The sequence below is a fragment of the Apium graveolens genome, chromosome 10 (genome assembly GCF_009905375.1).
Source record: "Apium graveolens cultivar Ventura chromosome 10, ASM990537v1, whole genome shotgun sequence".
Lineage (NCBI taxonomy): Eukaryota > Viridiplantae > Streptophyta > Magnoliopsida > Apiales > Apiaceae > Apium > Apium graveolens.
Window position 1 is genome coordinate 33,684,708 of NC_133656.1, and position 9,284 is coordinate 33,693,991.

The 9,284-nt window shown below is 42.0% G+C and overlaps 1 non-coding gene across 1 annotated transcript; it reads right to left on the reverse strand.

Annotated features, from left to right (window-relative positions):
• Positions 1-1,521: 1,521 nt before the first annotated feature.
• Positions 1,522-1,628, reverse strand: LOC141694315 (small nucleolar RNA R71). Its single transcript, XR_012563633.1, has one exon. It is a non-coding gene; the product is annotated as a small nucleolar RNA R71 (small nucleolar RNA).
• Positions 1,629-9,284: the final 7,656 nt, after the last annotated feature.

The window sequence follows — 9,284 nt, forward strand, 5'->3', positions numbered from 1 at the left end:
GACGTACTCCGATTTAATATAATTAGTTTAGTTATTATTTTCTTGTGTTTGTTTATCATGATTTCATATGAACCCATGATGACGATAAGTGCTATTATGGGCTAATCGTGATCATGGGGTCGCAACGGATTTACTATGGAATTCTTTAGTTAATTGTTTAATGCTTTAGTGTGTGATGATTGTATGATATCTAGTATTGGTTGTGCGTATTCATCTTATGTGCGTCGCAAACATATAAGATAGGGTGTTAATCTCTTCTGAAGTGACGGTGAATCTTGAGATTTAGAACTTGCCATGCTAGCATAGGTTCATGTATGATGTGCATGATTAGTGGGTAACTCTAACAGTTTTATTCGCCCTGTGTAATCAAAAGGAATAACTTGTGCTTAATTCGTTGTGTTGTCAATTTCTGTAGACATATAGGAACTCAACATAATTGATTACTATTCAACTTCTATCTTAATTGTGGATGCTTGGTAGAATGGTATGAGTGCAACGAAAGTTGGCTTTTATCAGTTTCGTGTTATTCGATTAATATCATCACTGTCACATGCTAAAGGTGATAACAATAACTATTGAAGGAAGTAGTAACGAAGTTGTGATCTCATGAGTGTTTTAATATTGTTAATTCGAAGTGTTAATTAAGTGATTAATTAAGTAATTAATTGTAGTTAATATTTAGTCAACAATTCTAAGTGTTAGTGTCTTAAAATTGAGAAGTAATCATACGTTGGTGCGTGAGTTTAATTAAACAATAATTAGTCTGAGTCTCTGTGGGAACAGACTAGAATGTATTCTATATTACTTGCGAACGCGTATACTTGCATGAATATTAGCGCGTATTTTCGCCCTAACAAGTTTTTGGCGCCGCTGCCGGGGACTCGGCGTATTTGTTTAGTTTATATACTTACCATCATTGGTCATTAGGACTCAGTGATTAGGATGTAGTTGTTACTTATTATTTCTGGTTATGTTTCAGGTACTTACGCGAGCGTTTATGCAAACTCGTTCTCGTACTCGCAAGAGGACTTTAGATACAGCTGAGGAGATATACGAAGTTCTTGATATTCCGGAGAAGATAGATTTTGAAGATTCGGATTCGGGAACTGAGCAGAAAGAACCAGTAAACATGGGTGATCGTATTGTTCAGGCTGATCCAGCTCTTATGGACTTTTCTCGGCCTAAAATTGATGACATTCAGTCAAGCATTCTTCATCCGGCTATTCAAGCTAACACCTTTGAATCAAGCCGGGCACTATTCCGATGGTGCAGAATTCTGTTTCTTTTGGTGGAGCTGCAACTGAAGACCCCAACATGCACATAAGGAATTTTGTCGAGATCTGCAGCACTTTCAAGTATAATGGAGTGACTGATGAGGCTATCAAGCTGAGGCTTTTCCCATTCTCACTGAGGGACAAAGCTAAGGACTGGTTACATTCTGAACCAGCTGGGTCCATCACTACTTGGCAAGATCTTGCGTAAAAGTTTCTGGTAAAGTTTTATCCGATGGCAAAGACTGCTGCTATGAGGAGTGCTCTTACTCAGTTTGCGCAGCAACCTACAAAATCTATGTGCGAAGCTTGGGAACGTTACAAGGAAATGTTGAGGAAGTGTCCACATCATGGAATGCCCGATTGGATGGTGATCACTGGTTTCTATAATGGTTTGGGGGCCCAATCTCGGCCCATGCTCGATGCAGCAGCTGGAGGCGCCTTATGGGCTAAAAGCTATACTGAGGCTTATAATCTTATCGAGACTATGGCTGCAAATGAGCATCAAAACCCAACTCAGAGGATGATGCCTGGGAAGGTAGCAGGTATTCTGGAAGTCGATGCAGCCACTGCTATTGCAGCGCAGTTCCACGCGCTGTCGATGAAGGTTGATTCTCTAGCTACATATGGAGTTAATCAAATAGCTATGGTTTGTGAGCTTTGTGCAGGTTCTCATGCTACGGATCAGTATTCTCTTGTTAATGAATCTGTTCAGTATGTGAATAATTATCAGCTACAACAGCAGCCTATGCCAGCTACTTATCATCCTAACAACAGAAATCATCCAAATTTCAGCTGGGGTAATAATCAGAATGCTATTCAGCCACCATATCAGCAAGGTGTGAGTAAACAGTTTAATCCACCTGGATTCCAGCAACCACAGCAGTATGCTCAAAGGCAATCATACCCTCAACAGGGAAGTTCAGCTGCACCTACTAGTGCTGATTTTGATGAACTTAAGCTGTTATGCAAGAGTCAGGCGGTTGCTATCAAGACCTTGGAAAATCAAATCGGTGAAATAGCCAATGCAGTGCTAAATCATCAACCTGGCACACTCCCCAGTGACACGGAAGTACCAGGCAGAAAGGAAGTTAAAGAGCAAGTGAAGGCTATTACCTTAAGGTCTGGGAAAGTTGCTGATGCTGAAAAGGCAAAAGAAGGAGAAACTGAAATTAGGGATGAAGAAGCTAAGCAAAAGGAGAAAGCGGCGGAACCAAGGAAGACTACTGTTGAACACACTCTGCCTGAGGGTAATACAGGGGAGAAACAGCTCTATCCTCCACCACCTTTTCCTAAGAGATTGCAGCAACAAAAGCTGGATAAACAGTTCAGTAAGTTTCTGGAGGTGTTCAAGAAACTTCACATCAATATACCTTTCGCTGAGGCTCTGGAGCAAATGCCTAGTTATGCGAAGTTTATGAAGAGTATTCTTTCAAGGAAGGTGAAACTGGATGACCTTGAGACCGTTGCTCTCACGGAAGAATGCAGCGCTGTTCTGCAGCAAAAGTTACCTCCAAAGCTTAAAGATCCAGGTAGCTTCACCATTCCTTGTACCATTGGAAAGTTGACTTTTGACAAGTGCCTTTGTGATTTGGGAGCAAGCATCAATCTGATGCCATTGTCGATCTTTAAAAAGTTGGATTTGCCTGATCCAAAACCCACATACATGTCTCTACAATTAGCTGATCGTTCTATTACTTACCCAAGGGGCATAGTGGAGGATGTGCTAGTCAAGGTGGATAAGCTCTTCTTTCCTGCAGATTTTGTTATTCTGGATTTTGAGGAAGATAAGAAGATTCCCATAATCTTGGAAAGACCTTTCTTGGCTACTGGTCGTACCTTGATAGATGTGCAGAAAGGTGAACTTACTATGCGGGTACAAGATCAGGATTTGACCTTCAACGTGTTCAAGGCAATGAAATTCCCTACAGAAGATGAGGAGTGCTTAAAAGTGGATGTGATTGATTCTGCGGTTACTTCAGAACTCGATCGCATGCTAATGTCTGATGCATTGGAAAAGGCCTTAGTGGGGGATTTTGACAGTGATGATGAAGATGGCAACGAGCAATTACAATATCTGAATGCTTCTCCCTAGAAGCGAAAGCTGGACATGCCGTTTGAATATCTTGGTACTTCTGACCTCAAGAATGCTGAAGGAAAGCTCAAACCATCAATAGATGAAGCACCTACCTTAGAGCTCAAGCCATTACCTGAACACTTGAGGTATGCTTTTTTAGGTGATGCATCTACTTTACCTGTTATTATTGCATCTGACCTTTCAGGTAATGAGGAAGACAAACTCTTAAGGATTTTGAGAGAATTCAAATCAGCTATTGGATGGACCATAGCAGACATCAAGGGGATCAGCCCTTCATATTGTATGCATAAATTCTGCTAGAGGAAGGTAGTAAGCCGACTGTTGAACAACAGCGCAGACTTAATCCTATCATGAAGGAGGTAGTGAAGAAAGAAATTCTGAAATGGCTCGATGCAGGCATCATTTATCCTATTTCTGACAGTTCTTGGGTGAGCCCCGTACAATGTGTGCCTAAGAAAGGAGGTATCACTGTGGTAGCAAATGAGAAGAATGAGCTCATCCCCACTCGAACAGTTACAGGATGGAGAGTATGCATGGATTATCGAAAGTTGAACAAAGCCACGAGGAAGGATCACTTCCCTCTTCCATTCATTGATCAGATGCTTGACAGGTTGGCTGGTCATGAGTATTATTGTCTTCTGGATGGCTATTCAGGATATAATCAGATTTGTATTGCACCAGAGGATCAGGAAAATACTACCTTCACTTGTCCATTTGGCACGTTTGCTTTTTCTAGAGTTTTGTTTGGGTTATGTGACGCCCCGACCACTTTTTAGAGATGTATGATGGCTATATTCTCTGACATGATTGGAAATAATGTCGAGGTGTTCATGGACGACTTCTCCGTCTTTGGACATTCGTATGATGAATGTTTGAATAATCTTCGTGTCGTACTCAAAAGGTGCGTGGAAACTAATTTGGTGCTCAATTGGGAGAAATGTCATTTTATGGTGTGTGAAGGCATTATTCTAGGGCATAAGGTCTCTAGCAAGGGTCTGGAGGTGGACAAGGCCAAGGTGGGAGTCATTGAAAATCTTCCACCACCTATTTCTGTGAAAGGAATCCGTAGTTTTCTTGGTCATGCGGGTTTTTATCGGCAGTTCATCAAGGACTTTTCGAAGATATCTAAGCCGTTGTGCAATTTGCTTGAGAAAGATGTGCCTTTCAAATTTGATGATGAATGTTTGGCGGCATTCGAGACTCTCAAGAAGAGTTCGATCACTGCACCAGTTATTACAGCACCAGATTGGACAGAGCCGTTTGAGATGATGTGTGATGTGAGTGATTATGCGGTAGGTGCAGTTCTGGGGCAGCGCAAAAATAATCTCTTTCATGTGGTCTACTATGCGAGTAAGACCTTAAATGGGGCCCAAATGAACTACACCACTACGGAGAAGGAGCTCTTGGCTATAGTCTTTGGTTTCGAGAAATTTCGATCTTATCTGCTTGGGACTAAAGTGACAGTATTCACTGATCATGCGGCCATTCGCTATTTGGTTTCCAAGAAGGATTCGTAGCCGCGACTCATTCGTTGGGTGCTCTTACTTCAGGAATTTGAGTTAGAGATCAAGGATCGAAAAGGTACTGAGAATCAAGTAGCTGACCATCTCTCTAGGTTGGAGAATCTCGAGTCTACTTCACAAGATAAGACATTAATCAATGAATCTTTTTCGGATGAGCAGTTGTTCGCAGTTCAGGAGGAAGAGCCATGGTTTGCAGATATTGTAAACTATCTTGTCAGCAATATAATGCCTCCTAATTTGACCTCAGCTCAAAAGAAGAAGTTTCTGTATGAGGTGAAGTGGTATATGTGGGATGAACATATTTGTTTAGACAGGGAGCTGACTAGATCATCAGGAGATGTATCCCGTTCTGTGAGACAGAGGGGATATTACGAGACTGCCACTCCATAGTTTATGGTGGACACTATGGTGGTGAGAAGATGGCAGCTCGTATTCTGCAAGCAGGTTTTTTCTGGTCTACTTTGTTTAAGGATGCTCATCAGTTTGTTTTAAGGTGTGATCATTGCCAAAGAGTGGGAAATTTGATGAGAAAGGATGAGATGCCGTTAAATGTGATGCTTGAAGTCGAGGTCTTTGATGTTTGGGGAATCGATTTCATGGGGCCTTTTGTCTCATCCTGCAATAATCTGTACATCTTGCTGGCAGTCGATTATGTCTCAAAATGGGTAGAAGTCAAAGCTCTACCGACAAATGAAGCAAAGGCAGTGCTGAATTTTCTTCATAAGCAGATTTTCACAAGGTTTGGAACACCTCGGGTAATCATAAGTGATGAAGGGTCGCATTTCTGCAATCGTAAGTTCACTTCTATGATGCAGCATTATAATGAGAATCATCGAGTTGCTACTGCCTATCATCCGCAAACAAATGGTCAAGCAGAAGTGTCTAACAGAGAGATCAAGCGCATTCTAGAGAAGGTTGTTTGTCCGTCAAGGAAGGATTGGTCCTTAAAGCTCGATGAAGCTGTTTGGGCTTACAGAACAGCATACAAAACTCCACTTGGTACATCCCCGTTTCAGTTGGTGTACGGTAAGGGATGTCATTTACCTGCGGAGCTTGAGCATAAGGCCTACTGGGCGTTGAAAAAGTTGAACCTGGATTTAGATGCAGCTGGTAAGAAAAGAATGCTTCAGCTTAATGAACTTGATGAATTCCGACTTCAAGCATACGAGAATAACAAAATGTACAAGGAAAAGGTGAAGAGGTGGCACGATAGGAAGCTACATCCTAAGTTATTCGTGCCGGGGCAACAAGTTCTCTTATTCAACTCTCGTCTCCGACTTTTTCCTGGGAAGTTGAAATCAAGGTGGTCTGGACCTTTTATTGTCAAAACTGTGTTTCCACATGGAGCGGTGGAAATTTTTGAGAATAATCCAGACCAAGAATTCAAGGTTAATGGTCAGCGTTTGAAGCACTACTATGGGGACATGGCAAACCGAGAAGTGGTTAGTGCCATTTTATTGACTACTTGAGAAAGGTACGCAACGTCAAGCTAATGACGAAAAAGAAGCGCTGCGTGGGAGGCAACCCATGATTTGTTGTTAAAGGAACCCTTAGAAGTTAATAACCTATCCAAAAACACAAAAAAAATCAGAAAAACGGGACTGAAATTTTTTTTTCCAGTGACCCCCTGAGCGCCCGCTCAGCTTTACTGAGCGACCGCTCAGGGTTCGGCTGCCATAATTTTTTTTAAGTCATAAAAAATCTAAAAAAATTAGAAAATAAAAAAAAATAAAAAATAAAATAAATCACAGCCCATAAACCCAAGAATTCTTTTCCTATTACCCCATGATTGTATCCCTCAACCCCACTCCTAATCTAATTTTAACCTAATCCACACCCTATATATACATACACCTATCCTACACATCTCCCAAAAAACTTCTACACTCAAACTCTCTCCAAAACATACAAACTCAGTTCTTAAACACTTTTATTCAAGATTCATTGGCACCCAAGAGAGCACGAACTATTGATAGCAGCAGCACAGTCCCTACTGCTGATTCATCGAGGGGTACTGCTGCAAGGCCTCGGTTGAATGACAGAGCTGCGGAGGAGGAGTACACTAGGCTTTTGGGGAAGCCGATTCTGAATGAGAGAGGGTTTTTACCATCGGGGAGGGATGGTGAGTTACTACACATGATTGCAGAGAAGGGGTGGATAGCTTTTTGTGAGTCGCCCGAAGCAGTGCCGATGAGTGTGGTTCGCGAGTTCTATGCGAACGCGAAGGCCGAGAAGAATGGGTTTTCTGTGGTCCGAGGGCTGACGGTTAATTATCACCCAGCGGCGATTCGCCGTGTGAATGGGCAGCGAGAGCGGAAGCCCAAGGAGGAGAACTGGAATGAGAAGACTGCTGAGGATTTCGACTTGGATTTGATTTGTGCTACTCTCTGTAAGCCGGGCACGGTTTGGACCTTCAAGACCGGCACTAATGAGTATCGTCACTTCCCGGCGATCGCTATGAACAGGTATACCCGTGCATGGAATGCATTTATTTGTGCTAATATTTTGCCTTCTTCGCATGCACACGAGGTCACAGTTGAGAGAGCACAGTTGTTGTGGGGAATTCTTAATGAGGAGTACTATGTGGACCTTGGTGAGTTTATCTACCAAGGAATTCTGAAGTTTTTGAAGGGAGCTAAGCATATGAACATCCCTTATGCATCCACGGTCATGAAGCTTTGCCTAGCAGTGGGAGTGAACTGGCCGTCTCATGAGCAGTTGCAGTTGCCGACCGCTCCGATTGATTCGGGGACTCTGAATGGGATGCAGGATTGGACCGGTGGTGAGCCCGAGGAGCATGGGCTGGGTTATCGTCTTCCAGGAGGGCGTCCAGCACGAGGTGCTACTATGGCTAGGCCTAGGCATGATGAGGCTAGTTCTTCGAGAGCTCAGGAGGGTGCTGGGATGGCTGATACCCAGTATAGGAGGCTTTCACGGCGGATGGATGCCATGTACGAGACACAGAGCAGGTTTGCTCAGGAGCTCACCCTTGCGTTAGGGACTGCTTTTCGGGGCCTTGGAGCTGATATCCAGTGGCCAGTTTTTGGTGAGGACTCTGCATACCCGACGCCTGATACTCCACCCACTGAGGGTGATGATGATGATGACTCCGAGTAGGTATACCCTGTGTTCCTTTCTACTACCTTCACTAGGGACAGTGAAGATTTTAAGTTTGGGGGTGGTAGTTAAGGAATATTTTGTGTGTGTGATAGTTGCATATTCATGATAGTTTAGTTCATATAGTTGCATAATTTTTGCCATATAGTTTTTTTTTTTATTTTTAGCTTTATTTGTTTATCATGTCATGTAGCTCATGCATATGCCATGATCCCTTTTGCGATGATTTATCGACTGAATTGTGGTATTGATGCGAGTGTAGTGATAGCATTAAAGTGATATCGAGTCGTGTAGGTTGATATGCATGCTAGAAGCACTTGCATTTTCACTAAGTCTTAGAGAATGCTTAAGGGCTAGATTATTGTTATGATCCGATTGTTTTCGAGGTTAATCTATTTATTATGCTTAGAATTCGATAATAGGTTCTTAGTGATAAAGGCATGAAAAAGAAAAAAAATGGAGTAAAAATGGAATTTGTTGCTAGTTGTGGCTATGCGTCAAATGGCTAGTAGCCGGCTCGCATGTTATGCGAGTAGTCTAGGGTTGAGCAAGATGGAGCGAAATGCACTTGCTCAGAAATACCAAAAAAAAAGAGAAAAAAAATATAGAAGAAAAAAGAAAAGAAAAAAATTGTGGTGTTTATGCATAATTGATCACGAGTGGGCTCTTTGGTATTCGAGTTATTAAGTTCTTTGGGGACTTTGTGCATAGTGACCTAAGGCTTTTAGAGTCTGGGATCCGCTAACCTAACGCTCGCTACATAGATACCATTGTATAAGTCTTTTGTGGACCTCACTCATTGCACGGTCAAATAAGCATTGTTGTTGTGAATAAAAAGCATGATTCTGTAATAAGTTCCAGAATTCTTGTAGTGTTATATGTTACTTTGTGCCTAGAATTTTTATTCTTTGTATAATCATGTGATTGCCTTGATGATAGTTGAGTCATAATAACTGGCCTAGTTCCGAAGCATATCTGTTAAGCATCTGCACCCACCACATTTCTGGCTGTATGTTCGTTTGCATGAATTTATTGATCTTTAGTCGCCTAACTGCATTTGTTGAGATGTTACAATTTGGTTGGTTTGTTCGTAGTAAGGGGGATCGCTGCATTTTCATATAGATCGCATTCATGCATGTTTTTATTTGTTTTTGAGTCTGTGACGCTTGAGGACAAACATCGATTTAAGTTTGGGGGTGTGATAAGTGGCATTTTATACCACTTAGAACATCTTAAAATGGCTTAAATTGGTGCCTTGAAATCAAGTATTTTGTG